The 16,971-nt window shown below is 49.9% G+C and overlaps 1 protein-coding gene across 3 annotated transcripts in view; it reads right to left on the minus strand.

The window, feature by feature from the left end:
• LOC126573015 (protein kinase C and casein kinase II substrate protein 3) overlaps positions 1-16,971 on the minus strand; it is a 30,854-nt gene that overhangs the window by 7,358 nt on the left and 6,525 nt on the right. The window lies entirely within an intron of this gene.

Genomic DNA, 16,971 nt, shown 5'->3' on the forward strand with positions numbered 1-16,971 from the left:
CGGAAATTGAACGGAAACATGCTTTGTGTGCGCTGGCCCCGCAGGTCTGTACGACGAGCAGGTAGTAGATATGCTGCTAAGACCTTGCGCATATGAACTCTCGCTCTGGCCATTGACTGAGAAGTAGGTGGTGACTTCTCTGTGGTGTGATGTGTGGCGGGAGCTGCAGCATCAAGAGAGCGAGCCAAGAAGGAAGTCCCAACAACGGTCAGTTCCGTGGTGGTGCGCTCATTCATTAATGTTTTACAACCGACGGCCGTGCCTACCGCCAAAGGCCAATCATTGGAGCACACTGCTCGCGATACGGTCTACAATCATCCAAATCAAAACGATGAATCGAACGGACGAAAGCGGGAAACGCGAACACACCTCAGCTGTTCCCGGGAGGGGTTTATGCGCGAAAGAGCGGATGAGATTCTTTTAATGATGTGACGCGATCGGATGTAGGTGTGAAACGGGTGTAATGGGAGGGAAGGAAGGAATGTCCATCAGTACCCGAAGCACAATCGATCGATCCATTGCCCGCATTCAAAGCACTAGACAGCCAGCGGATGGGACACAGAACCTTGACAATGAAAACGCTTCTTCATGGTTCTGTGGCTGCACACATTCTCAATGTCACTGGACACACATTCGTCAGCCTCTGCGGTGGTGGTATTGCAAGATGACACTTGGCTTTGTACAAACAACAGAGCACAGCATCTCGTCGCAGCGCATCATATGATCGCTGCTGCCACAGCGTCCGTTCCACATCGCTTCCAACAACACCATTTCATCTTCATGCTGAGATGGTTCGTTCGCGTCACAGCAACAGAGCTCTGTCAACAGATCGTCTTCTTGTAGCGCAATGCTCCCACCACCACCACTCAAGTGGCATACGGAGCCCCGCCGTTGATGATTCTGTCATGCCGCTTTGGACCGTTGACAGCATCATTCCTCCCGTTTATCTCTAATTAAAGTGGCACAAATCGGGAAGAAGAGTACGGAGTGTGGTGCGTCTAGGGTGCGCGTTGTTCCTGCCGCTGTCTGGCAGACTCATCAGAACGCGCATTAGTTTCGCGTCGTCAATGGTCGATGTTCCCGTCTCATGAGCAGGAATATCAAGCGTACAGCACAGCACGCCATACTGTCTCTGAGATGAGTTATGTGTATGATTCTGGTTGACATGTGGTTGGTGGAGTTTTTGCTACGAACTATTTTTACATTCAAGCAACATATCGTCTTATGTTTACAGGTGGGTTTTATGTAACACTTTGCACTTGAATCCATTCCACGGAAAAGGATTATTGTAACGAATTGTTCCTTAAAAAGAACGGTCAAAGCACAGCCATAAACAAGTCAAATAGTTATTACTTTCAGCTGCATCTTCCAAACGAGGAACCGGAATTCTCAGTTTACAGTAACTGGATGAGCATGGCCAAGCCTGGCCTGGAGAGAGTAGACCCCTGCTACGTCTATTATTCTAATAAATCATACTCCGACTTCCAGCTCGTTCATTCTCGGATCCGGAACGATAGGCTAGCGCATCCACACCATTGCTTCCATGGTGCAAAATGGAATCATATCCCACCACCGCCGTCAGTATCGGTTTAGACACCGTATTTCATAGCTGCACTTACACTGTTCGCCCCGGCAATGGGCTTGAAACAATGGCGCATTTTTCACACCACCACTAGTGGAGCACCACCGAGCCCTCTATACCGCTGGTTGAATCATACGGGAGCATTTCGTGAGCGGCCTCTTACCTCGCCCTTAACCTCCAGACGATTGTTGGTTGTAGATGGCAAACGATGCGTGCCGGATGGCGGGATGGGGAAGTACTTTGCGCTTCCACCACTTTGAAGATCAAGTGATGAAGAAAGGTGCATCACCTCGACTGACTCCAGTGCGCAGACTAACGTAAATCGATGAGTAATAGCGATGAGTTGCACGGGCTAACGGCCATACACTTCGCTAGTCAGCTATCGTTTATCGGTACAGCGGGGTTTCTACACTGGATGACGGCAGATCCAGTGGGTTCCGAGTTCAATATAAAAAAGCATTTTGTAAAATAGTATGCTTTTTCCAAAAGCTACAGTAAGAAGTTTAAAACCTTTTTTTTCTATTGAAGACTGTCCACCGGGGGGGTTCAATTAAAACGAACAAGTTACACTCGATTGCATATCGCTCCGCGTGTCAGAGGAGCATATATCGTGAAGTGCAACGATTGGAAGCTGCCAAAGCTGCCAGAGCTACAGCCGACACAATACACTTCCGATCTATAATACCTTTCACATGTGTATGAACACACCGGTAGCAATGCTGACAGTTTCCTCCCATCCGACGACCCGTTCCGCTTCGTTTCGTTCCGTTTCCTGTTTTTGTGACAACGAGTTGGAAAAACGACTGACTAGAAAAACAGTTAACAACGGTCCCGATGTCGATGGAACCAGGGACTGGCCGCCCGTTAATCAATCGCTGGATCGAACTCGGCACATTGTCGACTCTTACGTCGCCTGGAGGGCGCATAGCGATCGATATTTATGGGAAAATAGCTGATCTTTAAGTGGTACTGGTTTGCCTAACATTTCGCAATCGCAATCCAGCACAATCCAGCGTTGCGATGATCATTGAAATGGGCGTTAGAGGGAACGAATATATATTTCTTTCAAATTTGAAAAACTCACAACTCGGTAACGCAATTCCCAAATTAGGAGTACCGGTTCCAAATCGGTCTGCAGACATGGAATCATAAATGCGACAGCTTCCACAACCCACGCGCGTCGGAGCATCTCGTCGGAATCAATTTCAACGAACGTATGTCGACACACTAATTCTTCATCCCACGTGTTTATCAATAACAAACAAAAAAACTTTTAACATTTTTAACGATCCATCATTTATAAGTTCGGTAGTCACAGTGTACGTGTACGGTCACATAGCGGCCTCGACTTTGATGGTTAAATCTATAAGCCAGAAGTCCATGTAAAAAGATCGTCACCATACGTCGTGGAATTCAATTTGTAAAATGTTGGTTTATTGCTACCTTTAATGACGTTCCATCCGTTTGACCGTGGTGACTTCTGTGTGAGGCTCTGGGCTCCCGAGAATGGAGGCCGCCTGCCTGAAGAACGAACTGCCTGGGAACTAATTTGATTTCGCTCTTTTCCCGAAATTCCTTCGCAGGTGGTGTGCGAGATAACACAGCACCACAGCATCACGGGAGATGCCGGGATGCCACGTAATGCCGCTGCCGTGCCGGAAATATTGGATACGACACGCAAGCAAGCAGCGAACGAACGCTAGTGGCATCATCCCGAAAGCTGGCACCTTCTTCTCATTCGTTCTTACCCGGCCAACCTGGTCCCTCTCCTTACTGTCACGCTTTCCCCGCCGCCGTCGTCGTCCTTTGCACCGCATTCGCCGTGGTATCAGAGACCACCCCGCGGGTACCCACGAAACAGATTCATAACCGGTTCCGGCCGGGCGTTCCAGAGAGCGAACGAGCGAGCGAAGGAACGAACGGAGAACAGGTTGACCACCATCAACTTCCCCCCGGCGGGGTGCCTACCACATTCCCCATTTTCGGCAAACGGTTCCCCCCACCCCCACATGTGTGGCCAACCACAATACAACCAAACCAAACCGAACCGCGATCCGCACCCGCCCGGACCTGAAAGATGCTGCGCGCGTTCTAGCAGCACCCCCGGCAATCGTTGTTATGCTAACGATTTGAATGAAACTCCTCGTAGTTTTTGGGGACGTGTGCAACCAGAAGAAAGCCCCGTTACGACTGGCACTACACTCTACGACGCGCCGTGGTTTCTTCAGCTTCGGAGGGACGCTAGAGAAGAACGGCAGGAATTGGAAAAGAAGCTGGAGAGAAGATTCCCAGTATCAACTCTTCTGAAGAGATCTTCTGTGGAATTTGCGTCGTGCGCAGCTGCTACTATCGGTGAGTTTTGCGGCATTTGCTTTTCAACGAACCGGAAAGCAGGGAGCTGGATCTCGATGAATGGTTGGCAGGATGAAAGTACACATTTCGGACGAGTGAGAGCCCCATTTTTATAGCCCCTGTCTCGTACTCAAATGTTTCCTTCCAGTGTGATGCGTAGTGTCAGCATTGATGTCGCGTAGCGATGCGAAGATTATTTGACTAACGATTTCGATGAATCGATCGACGATCTCTTGTTAACGATTCCGTTTGCATTGCCTTTTCGTTTCAAACTAATGAAGACGCACGGACAAACCTAACACCAACTTGATGAGTATTAGTAGGTGATCGCTTCACTTTTATTTTCTTGCGTGATTACTTCACCTGCGCCACACATCAGCATGATCTCTCGTGTTATCAGTCTTTGTAGAAGTGAATTATTTCAACAACTCGCTAATGTCGCTGCCTTCAAAACGAGTTTTCTAAGCGTTCGAAGCGAACGAGTGACTGATGATCATACAGCGGTGATCGTGGTGACACGCACCAGACGGAACACCAACCGGAAGCTGCATATTACGATACCGGCGATCGCACTACACTGATGATGATGATGATGATGCTAATGTTGTGGTACACTTGAGCCACGAGAGGCATCAATTAAGTAGAAACTTTTAAATTAATGTTGGCGCCAACCGGCGACTGGCAACAAGTTGTCTCCGCAACTTCTTGTGTTTCGCGATCAGTGCGCGTGAATGTGCGATTGTTCCATTTGCTAAAGTTGTTGCTTCCGCAAAATCGGTCGTTGGTACATTGTATACACCAGGAAAGCTGATTCCCCAACGATCATCTTTGCCCAAAGGAAGAAGATGCGAGAGGGCATTCAACTCGCATCAGCATATTATCTCCTTAGCGCACCGCCACCCCCCCCCCCCCGATCCCACCGACGACGACGCCGATCTAATGGCGCGCATTTGGGATAACAAACGATGACGTTACGATGCGATCGCTGACCCGTTAAGTACCCCAAGTGACCACCCGCCTTCAGTGCACGGTGACATTCCTGGGTGACGATCGAGCCCGGGGCGTGCGCGAGCGCGCGCTTCAAAGGAATTTATTCGATTCCGTTGCGTTCCTTCCTACCACCGGATCCGCTCCTCCCCTCAGGGAGGCCATCGTAGGTTTCCGAATTTTATCACCAACTCTCACCTCTTTCGGCGGATCTCGGCGGCAGGGCGGATGAGATGCTGACCACAGCGAAAGCAGCCAGGCCGGCCAGTGGACTATGCTAGATCGCCCTCCCCCGGGCGTGCATTGATACGCGGGAGAAGCTGGTCCCTACACCTCACCTCACAAGCTGCTAGGAGGAGAAAGTATCAACAAACCTCCTGTTTCCAGCCCGTTTCTGGACCTCGTTTATGGCAGTGGTGGTGGTGGTGATGCTGGGAGATGGGGTATACCCCCAAGAGGTGAGCTTGAACGCCGGAATTATCATAATTTACCAACGGATTAGCTCTCGATCAAGTGATTGTCAAGCGGCTGTGACAATCTCGCAGCATCCAGCTCCAACAAACCATCCATAGGGCATCGAGGCCATGCTGATCGATTCGAAGCAAATGCTTCCATCACGGACGCATCATGTCGTCTCGTCAGACTCGTCATAAGCCGCCCAGATAGATCATGAAGACTGAGGCTTTAGATGGAACCAGTTTGATAGGAGGAGGGGTGCCTGTTTGTAGTGCCATTGACCGATTGTGGTGGCTTACGATGGTAATTGAACTTCTCATCCTTTCTTTGAGCAAGTGCAACGAAGAAACATCTTTAGATCGCTCGCACATTATCTATACGCGATCAAAGACCATAGGCACTGCATGATCACATGGTGTACCATCAAGATCCAACGATAGTGATCGGTCCGATCGCCGATCGAAAGTTCGGAAGTTGCCGATGATGGGGCGCGTCGCGACGCGTAGACACCGAGAAAGGAAAAAGGAGCACACACAGATACACTCACCAACCCTTGATCTTCAGCACGATCTTCAACCTGATCATCCCGAACCCGATCGATGAACGGTTCATCCGGTTTGCTTAGCTGTCGGGCGGCGATCCCTTGGCCCCAGTTGTCGCTATCGCTGCGGCCCTCTCTTCCGGTTCGCCGCTGATCGATCGCCGGATCGTCGTCTCTCACCTTAACCTTGGTCTGCGCGTGTTGAATGCGCATATCATGCGACCGGAGATCGGAATGTCGAGGGAAATCTCGAGTAACACCGACAACACCGAGGATGGGCGGCTTGGCTTGGCTTGTCTGCGTGATCTGCGTCTTTTGGGACGCTTTCGACGCGACACTGGCGGGGGGCGGGGTGGATTGCGAATGGAAAGTTTCGCTTCGAACAGGCGCGAATCCACGCGAATCAGTTGTGGCAATAGAAGGGGATCGTGGTGGTGGATCTTGGCAAACCGTGGTGCAGCTCATCTCGTAGTGGTGCCTTAGTGGTCCCACTTGAAACGATAATGTACGATACACGTGTGCAAATACGCGCCATCGTAGGGGAAATGGTTGAAAGCGTCGATAGATCGCGATCGTTGGCTTCAAGTGTGCTACTACCGGGTTCGGCAGACCAACTGTTTGTAAATAATATTGCTCTAGATTAAAGTTCTAACCGCCTGACTCTTCCGTAACCGAGAGAAACACAAAACAACCATAATCATTTCGAAGCACGCGTTATGATCTTTAAAGCGTTGGCCCCGAAAACCACAACATCTCCGTAATTTGTTGCTTTTTCCTCTCCATAAGACGCTTTGTTTTTAATTAGTCGTAACCGCAGGACAATTCCAGCTGGGTGACACTCACTCCACGACAGAAAGTCCAGAATTCCCCCGAGGCAAAACTCGAAGAACGTTCGGCACCATAACAGACGAGAGAACTGAAATGAGAATTCCATCTCGCCATCTTGCGTGCCGCCAGAGACAGTTTGTGACAGACGCATTGTTATGCTTATGCCCACCATTCCCGGATTGTACGCTTATTGAAAGGCACCACAGGCACTAGGCGGAATGGTACTAAAACAAATAAACAAATCGGAACTACATAGTATGGCGCATACGAAAGGGCCATTCCATATCCATTTTCAGGCGCTAAAAGAGACCCACTTTTCCGAAACAGAGTGGGCCTCCTCTTCACTTAATTCTATCGAATAGCACTTACTCATCTCTGTTTACACATCACACATTTCGCTGTGCAGCGCAATCGGAATCGATACCATTGCCTTCGAGTGGCTTCAATTAACTCCGAACGAACGAACAGTCGAATACAAAGTAAGAAACATTGCCAATGTAAATATACCCTAGCGCTCGTTCTTCGTTTCAAACTTCTGCCACTGAAACGAGATACAAGTTTGCCGAAAAGTTAGGAAACACATCACAGCAGAGCATACGCAGAATCGTATCTCGTCCGTGGCATGGTATTGCTGACGATGGTTCGTGGCAATATATCAAACCATCCAATCCAAAGTTGGCGTTCCATACGACGCGCGGCGTGAATTTGTCTTCCCTTTTTTCGTTTAAACGACCACGCTTTCAGATGAAAGATGATCTTCTCCCAGCTCCGCTTTCCTCTTCGTCAGCAACACATCTGGCGCCAGGCCAAGGCCAAAACTCAAACATTTTTATTTGCGGTCCTAACCATGTTGGGTGACTAAACATTTGGGGAACAACCACAAGAACCTCAACCTGACTGTCCCGCCGATGGTATCAAGTTCACGGAGTTTAATAAACAGAGGAATTGGATAATTATGTTTGCTTGCCTTTCGATCTCTTTTTGTGTCCTTGCTTTGCACTTGATTGCTTGTTCCAAAAAAAAAAACATTTTCTCGGAATACATTCCATCAGAATCCATCATCCTTCGTTCCATCATCCAGCTTCCAGCCCCTCGTATCTGCCTTATCTCGATCGATAGTGCTACTGCTTCAAAAGCGCAAAAGCGCATTCCACAAGCGGGCCTCGGTCAACTTTTTAATGAAAATAGTTGTGACCCGAAAGTGACCCAATTCTTCTGGCTGACAGGAGGGCCCAGAAGCAACCGGAGCCCACACTAGGTACTCGCTTATGGAAATCCATCCGACATGCTCCACCTCTCACACACTGGCACTGGTCTGGCCACTGCCGGACACAATGGAGCATAGATCAGTAGAGCAACTTTGCAGCTACCGTTGGCAGGCCATCCAAACCCTCGCTGGGGGTCTGATTTAACGCGACAGAATCGAGAGCAGATTGTGGCATCCACCGCTACAGCCGCCAGCGCTATGAATGGAAGGGTTTCACGTTTCACGCGGAAATGCAATGCTGCGCCCACCGGCTAGTGCGTGCCCGTTAACAATACCCGTTCGCAATGATCAACAACAAAGTGTTTCGCTTTCGCTGGTTGGTGACTTAACCGCGCCCCCATCGCCCTGCTGCTGCTACACGCTCTCTGTAGGAGAAGCAAACAGTTTTCCCAATTTTCCTCAGCTTGTGCCCTCGGTCGATTTGGACAGCATAATGCGGCGTGCGGCGGAGAACTGGAGTGAGAATTGGATTGTTGTTTTGCGCCGCTGGTCTCCCCGGTTCGCGTTAATGCGTTTACATCATTTTCGGGGAAAATATCTTAACTTGAATTAGGGAGTTGTGAGTTCCACCGGACATTCCTTCCAGTATTACGTAAAATGTGCAGCGCACTAATTGGAATGAACTCGCAAGCGTTTCAATCCTATCGTTGATCTACGGTTGGTCATGGAAAGCGCCATCTAACCGGGACATAAAGCTGGAATTCATTTTTAGAAATAGACATCTCCAGAAATACCACCCGTTATGATTGCGGGCAGATCTTATCAATGCGCCCCTCCACTTCCAATCAAGTCGTAACATGACTCAATCTGTCTACCCTTCAAACCCCTTCCCCGGACGGCGCGACACTCGAAAGGCCTCCTAAATTCTTGAGGCATTCACAGGAATGGTGGAGCATAATGCTGGTTGGCTGGGTGCCCCGGCCGCTCTGTTATCAACCGACCGACAATAAATACCTTCGCTATACACTATCTCTGACGGTCCTGCTATTGTCACGCTTGGACATCCACTCGTGGCCTCCGATGCGTGTGCTAGAAACTGACAACATCACCACCTCTCCATCCTCCACTCCAGTAACCTCCAGTTTCCGATCGCGAAATGCTGATGGAATTGATTGTTTCATGAGGCGGCGCGGCTTGAAGGGCTGAAGGGCGAGACTTCGTTGTCGTTCGTTCATTCGGGGGCGGGGAAGTCACTTTTCGCTATCATGACACACACCGAGAAACACGACGGCCGCGCGATAACACGAAATGGAATCCATTACACACCTGTGACTCGTTGTTGTGGAGCAGCGGAAGGAAAGTGTGCCGGTACCGTGCACCCGTGCGACAGACGGTGGAGTTTCCTCTCCAAAACGACAGCAAATGGGCGCGATTATCCGCAAACCTAGTGCGACAGCACACGACACGCTTACCTCATCGCTTACCGTTTATAAGTGACGACCTTCGTAAGACTTGCAGCCATCTCGACGACCCCCGCGTGCCATCGGACCGGATCGTCGTCAGCTGTCGCCACCTCATCTTGTGTGTTCAAGAAACCCCCACAGCAACAGCCCCACTGTGAAGTGAAGATCCACGGTGGCTGATTGTGACACGGTGTGACTTCAAGATGATTAACACACCTGTAGTGCACCCCACCATCTTCTCGGTCACTAGTGCAAGTTTGTATTCATCTCGCACCAACGAATGAAGAGACAAGACATATCAAACTCTTAAATGCGTGCTCATCACAGTAAAGATGCTGTCAACCGACGCTAGCGATGGAATCGATTCGTCATGCGTGCACAGTGCGCTCTTCTCCTTCCTCTCGAGGCTACATCGAGATTTTATCGCTTTTCGCCACCAACCTCACAGCCGTTGTGTGGGTTAATCGACCGAAGAAGATGATGATGATGATGACTAGCGAAGTTGTCTCGGCAGGTGGTAGCCAGTAGCTGAAACCCATCATCATCACATGGTGGTAGTGAGTTCTGTTCACCACCTCTTGTCGGAACTTTCTTTCAGATCCGCACACCATTTCACGGCTGATCAATTTCCAACTCGCAACCAACCAAACCATCGGCGAATGAAATGAAAAGTTGCGAGCTCTTCTCTCTCTCTCTCTCTCTCTCTCTCTCTCTCTCTCTCTCTCTCTCTCTCTCTCTCTCTCTCTCTCTCTCTCTCGGCTGATCTTGACCCATCGCAGAAGTACTGTACCTGCCGAGTGAGAGGCTTCTTCGCGAAGTAATTAACGGCAACGGAATCTTCTCTCCCCCCCCGGGAGCGGGGGGGTTTATCCGCCGGAAAACTCGCGCTAAGCGATATTCGATACACCACGGAATCATCATCATCCCCATCGCACCGGTGCGCTTCTTGTTTGGTCTTTTTTGTGGTGAATCCATTTCTCCTTTGGTTGTTGGCCCCCCTGATCCACAAATTGAGTTGCAGCCGGCGTGGAAATTGGGAGGCTGGAAAACTGGAAACCAAATCTCATCGCAGGCTCGCCTTTTGGATGCCCCCGGAACATGCGCCTGGTCTGCCGGTGTACACAAAACAAATAATTATCTCGAAACGAAAACGAAAGCCACGATGCCGATGCCGAGCGGGTGTGGGGGGGTGCGGGCGCCTTGCTTTCGGGTTCAATGACGCGCCCCAAAAAGACTCCACGTGCCGCCAGTGGCCAGTGGCCGCGCTATGCTGGCAGACAGCGCGAGCGCGCGCGCGCCCGATGCACTTTTCCTTTCGATTAAGTTTTCAACTTTCCTTCTCCATTTGCCGATCCTTTTTGGCTTGGTTCCGCAACGCAATTTTAGTCTCGAGCTCCTCCGCTGGCCACAACAGACTGGGCTGGTTGGCTCGCTGCCATGGAAATGGTCTATCGATACGGCGTTCGGTTTTGCGATAATTGAAAACTCACCAAGCGCAGCAGCACTAATGGAACGGGTCTGGTTAGTTCCAGAGAGCGACGGATCATAAGGACACTTTGGCCCATCAAACGAGCACCCCGCCACAGGGTGTGTGTCACGGTGATGCGGATCACGGATTAAAACGCGATTAAGATTGAACAAAACGATGAACCTGGGAGTGACGCGTTGATCGCACATCGCTGAAACAATCGAGGAGCTAAAAACTTTGCTTTAAACTGCTGCTCATTAGCTTCATTGTTTATGACGAGACCTTACAGAATCTGGTCTCGTGCGCTCACCTTGCTGTCGGCGGTGTTGCAACCAACACAACCTTCCAGGTGGAATGACGCATCGAATGCGAGCACGAGCAGTGCTATCAAGCAGAATGACTCGATAGCAAGATAAGTGAGCGAAGAAGGAATCAAGCTTCTTTTTTTTCACCGTTAATGTTCCAGAGTCGAAAACCTTCGCCTTAGCACTGGCGCTACACGCTAGTATCATGAATTCCTAATGAGAAAAACGTGTTGCCACGAACCAAAGAAACACTCAAATTGAATCGGAGAGCGTGAGCGCGCATGGCAGAGAAACGATTTGTTGGGTCCTGGTGGAGGGGTTTGGATTTATTATTAGCACATTGGATCATGTCTACCAACGGCCGCAAAGAACCTTATCTTATGTCCAGAAAGTAGCAGGAATCGTAACAGTAGCGGTCGGCCGCTACGAATCAATCAATCTTGCTTAGGAGCCACGGAGTGTGTTGTGATAGCTGCTGCTAGAAATGTGACGTAAACAAAAACGGACCAGAAATGTTTCCGTTTCGTAACCACCCGAAACGCTCTCTAATCGATGGGCTTGTCATTCGCGTTCAACATTATTGGCGCACACGAACGGCGCGCATGTCGATTAACAACTACGATCGCGGCAAACAAAAGAGCGATCCGTTCGAGAATCATCGTTCGTCGCCGTTACCGTCGATTATGTCAACTCACAGGAAAGCAACGAGGCTAGGACTGGCTCATCATCGTCTCGTTATCGCACCACAAACCCTCGATTCAGGACACGTTCAACAACAACAACAAAAAAAAACTGCGAAATCGTCTACGAAAGGTCTTCAGCAACGCAACGGTAGCAATCGAATCGAAGTTTAAACCAAGCGTAATCGAATCGACGTTTGGCGCATAATCGCGTCAGCTCGAGGAGCGTCGAGTGCAACAATCGATCATGCACCACACGCTCGTCTTTGTGTGCATGCAGTTGTGCAGCTCGAGCGTGCGTGCATCAAATTCGCAAATTACCCAACACATACACACATCAAGCGCCATGCAAATGGCATCGAGGCAAATTGCGAATCACGGCACCGACTCGCTGGAATGTCAACCAGCCAGTTACTATGCGAAATCATCCTCCAGGCCAGCCAGCGAGCCGACACAACTTTCGATTTTCGGAAATCATTTCAATCTGCCACCAATTCCGCATCGCATCGCATCTTTCTCTGGGAGGAACGTGGCCCCTTTCTCCTTCTCCATCTCCGCCTTCTGCACTTGCTCTAGGGGCATTGCTCCGCCCGGGTGGGGGGTGTTGCCATTCCGATCAGAGTTTTAGATGATTTCACTTTATACAACCTGCTGCTGGTGCTGTTTGCTCATCGGATTGCAATGCGCCTCGGTTACTCCTCCTCCCATGTAAGCCCTCTGCTCGATCGATCTACGATCTCGGAACCATTATGCCAGCGGCGAGTGCGCACTCGTCGGGTTGCGCTTCTTTTGCAAATTCGCTGCAACACCCTTGTGCCGAATCGCAATCATCTTCACTGTCACCTCCAGTGACATGCCAACCCCGGGGGAGGAAATGGTGTACCATTCGATTCGATGTGTCGGCTCAACTCGGTCGGAAAGTGAGAAGAAGAAGCATTATAAATCATTCCACGTATGTCCCCGTTGCTCGCCGCCGCCCGCGTTGCGTTGCAGTTTCGGGTTTTTGGCCAACAATCGAAATCCGCGAAACCGGTAAACCCGTTACCGGTTTACAAGCGGGGTGTACATTTTACCCGCCCGAAACTGGCTGGGAAGTGATCGAGAAATGGTATCACAAGCTGACGGGGAACAAGTTTATCGAAAGTGAAATGGTATTGCTGGTAAATCAAAATGGCTTTCATGCGTGTAACAGCTGAGAGAAACATCAAGGAAATGCGAAGGAGCAGGAGAAACAAGGCATCAAAGTCCAACAGTGAATCAATTTGATCGTAAAAGAAGGGGTTCAAGTGAGAAAAAAGAAAGAAGCTGACGAATGTGAAACGTGAACGTGAATTAAGGTAGCAAATGATACAATTGTTACGGTAAAAGTGTCAGAGAGAATAATAACCTAAGGGAAGCAGCAGAAGAACCCAGAGATTCTGGAGATGATCAACATCTGTAGACACGATCGACCTGTAGCCGATCTTCGTCAGCCAACAACAAACACAAAACACTTCCTGACCCCGCTAGTTGAATTCGGGTTCGCTACCACAAGCTACATATTGTCTGCCGTCTGGTCGCGATCGTGACTGATCGCGACTAGTGTCCACCGCACCGCGAACACAGAAATGCGTAGCAGGTTTGTCCGCGGTTGTTGCCCATTTGGCCCAGATTGTTTGATTGTTTACGCCAATTTGCCATCACGGCGGCTGTTGGGTCGGACGCAGAGCGACATTTGCACACCACCCCGTCAACATTCCTCTCTCTCCCTGATCCCGGCGGGGAAAGGGGATGTGACAGACAAAGACCGATCCGGTTTCGGCTTCGAAAATGTTTCCTGCTACTCAAGAGCGTAGCGGAGAGTAGATCTCGCCGCCGAGCAACAAAACCATCATTTCGATCACGCGGATCATTAATGGTGAAACTAGCGCAGCTTCCGGTTGGCGAACTAGGGATTGGCTGCTCCCCCCTGTCTGTTGTTGACTGCTTTCAGGCGGTTCTATTGTTAATTCATTTTACACCGGAAATGCAACTATGTTAGATTATTGCACACGACATCGGATCGTCATCTCTGGACAAAGTCTCTGGTGGAAGCGGAGAAGAGTTATGTATAAATTCGCAATCCTCGAGCGTTCTAAGGCTACCTATTAAGAAGCATTAAACGTAGATAAAATCCCTGCAGGCATGTCTTCGCCTTATTAGGTGTGGATTCATCTATAACGGCAAACAATTACGATCGTCGCTGCTACTAACGAGGGGCAGCCCAGGCATTAAAACCTAACACCTTCACCAACGGTTCAATGTTGGAATGGGAACACCACTAACCTTTGCTCATTTTCATCCTACATACTTAACGTAGCAGCAACAACACGACTTGGTTAAGAACCCGTGGTAGATTTTAATTTGCGCGTTCTGCCTATGCTCCTGCCCTAAGCTACTCACGCACGCACGCACGAAGGCTCGCTAGAGATCATAAATCTTTACTGAAAACACAATGAAAGCCAACAAGCAACCGGGGGGGGCGCTGACGAAGATTCAATGTTGACCACAACAACAGCAGATACGCGTCATCATTATGTGCGTCTTCTTTCGATTTAACAAACCATTATGGCGGAAGAAGGAAGCCAAACAAACCACTTTTTTTTTGCGCTTACTGCATGCAGACCCAATACCAGCTTGCTACTCTCGCTGCACAAAACTGAAACAAAATGCAGCTAAATGCAGAGCCGGGAGGGCATTTGGAACGCAAATTTGTTCGACGGAACCGCGAGTCATTGGAAATCAGTAGGAGAAGCCCTCCTATCATCGTCTTATTAGCACAAAGCGAAAGGAAAAAAAAAGGGATGCGAGGTGTAGCCAGATGAGTTTTACATATTTCCCACATTAAGAAAAACAAAAAAAAGGCTTTCCCAGAGAGAGAGAGAGAGAGAGAGAGAGGGTGCGTCTCTGTTCCTCGCTCTATCTGAATGGTTGGTTAATGACTGCACGGAACGGTTTCCAGATCCACCACAACCACACATACAACATGCGTTAAGCAAGGTGTAAAGCAAACAGCAGCGCCGGTAGCAGCAACTGATAGCAACCGTTTGTATGCTAACTACAACTTCACTTGCAGCAGCAGCAGTAGCCAACGCAAGAGACAACGAACCAGATGATAATGATACTTTTGATGCTCTGTACTTGCCCAACCAACAACTCACCGAGAGCGTAAGGCGTCTTGTTGGTTGGCGCGAAGCGTTTAATGTGCATTAGTCCGCGCGCGCTCAAGTACAGATCGGTACTCGATCGTTTTTTGCTTCGTTGAGACAAGACATTACGAAACTGAATCGATCTTCCTGTTCTCTTCCTCCGTTCCCTTTCAAATGCAATACCTGCCACAACAACGCCGCTATCTATGTTTGAACGTGCACGCTGCTGATCATAGCAGAGCGCACGTTGCAACAGCCGCGCGCGCGACAGGAACGGCAGCTTTCGCGATCGTTTCTTTTGAGAGACGTTTTCTCACCATAAATAACGAATCACGTAAGTGACGCGTAAGCGGCACGCGAAAACGATAAAATCACTTTCTTCACAATCCTTCCTCGATGATTCCAGTCGATCATTCACGGACCACCTGTCACCGCGCTGGATCAAAGCGAATGAGTGGTTCCGCGGTCACCATTCCTCTTTCGAGCAGCAGCAGCACTGATAAAATTGGTTCGAAGGGGCGACTAATCCCCCGTTTTACGCTTTCGAACGACTCATACACGAGTAACGGCGTGGCGTCCTAATGAGAACACTGGTCCAAAGCTGTGCTCTTTAGCAGTAGATCTTTAAACACAACCTTCCTTCTTCGAATGACGCAAATGCAAAACATACGCGACGTTCGCGAGAGCAATGCAAACCAACTTTGCATTCTCAGCTAATTAGAAGCGTGTTCCGGTTTCAGATTAATTGCCATGGATAATATTTGGCAACAAGCTGCCACCTTCCTTCGAACAGAACAGAGTTTGGTAATGCGAGAGCAAGGGGAACGCACTATTGAACGAATGCTACAGAAATGAATGGCACATGGCCACCGTACAACAACGCGCACAACTATGCGAATTGGAGCAATTGTTGCGCTCGGGAATGTGACCAGTTCGGCGCAACAATTAACTGCAACCTCACCCCCCGGGGGCGGGCATAGCATAAAGTTCTAGCCAGCAACCGCAAGTGGTGCATAAACATGCAACAGACTTCCACCACCACCACCACCACCATTACCTTTTCTTGGCGTTCGCGTGCACCTCACATTCTATCCGGCCACACTGTGCGAGCAGCACTTTTATCCGATTTGGTTCGCATTCCCCAGTCTCCACCACGGTTTGACCTTCTCCGGCATTGTTCCTTCAATGCTTAAGGTTTCATAAACTCAGAGGCACGCCGCTTCTGGGAGCAAACAAGACCAGATCAGGGCATTTGGCTTGCGACACATGACCGACACATACACGGCGGCACAGGTCGCTAGTCGCTAGACGCCAAACCCCCCCGTTTTGTCGTAGGCCAACAAACCTCCGCCACCGGGAGCCAATGCAATCTGGCAAACGATCTCAACCAGAACGACGACGTTCACAACAGAAGCAACAGTGAGTGCGCCACTGGTTGTCGTTGGCTTTGGAATCATTGACACTGGCAGCCCAGTTCGCGCCCAACACTCCTCTCCTTGGAGGCGACGGCGGCGCCCGCTATCGTCACGCTACCGATCTGAACGCAAATGAGATTGGAACTCAACAACTTCCGGCCGAGGCCGATGGGGAGAAGGCAAGGCAGCAGCAGCAGCAGCAGCAAACGGGAAAAAGCCAATTTCCCGCCACCAAAGGAGGGGCTAAGCGATGTTCCGCTCGCAATGATGTTGCCATGTAATCCGATCTTACCGACGCAAGGTCGACGCAATATCAATCGCCACCACAGGACCCCCCCGGCCGGAACTAATCCAGCGTCGACGACGACTCGGCGTTTTCTCGGTCCCCGGTTGCCCCGCAAGAAAAGCACCGCGCCCCGCAAGATAATCCCGTTTTCCCTACCATTCCTTGGTAAAAAAGGGACTCCCTTTTGTCTCCACTGCCCTCGATAAGCTGTGTTCTCCCGATCGATTTGAAGAG

Source organism: Anopheles aquasalis, chromosome 2 (genome assembly GCF_943734665.1).
Source record: "Anopheles aquasalis chromosome 2, idAnoAquaMG_Q_19, whole genome shotgun sequence".
NCBI lineage: Eukaryota > Metazoa > Arthropoda > Insecta > Diptera > Culicidae > Anopheles > Anopheles aquasalis.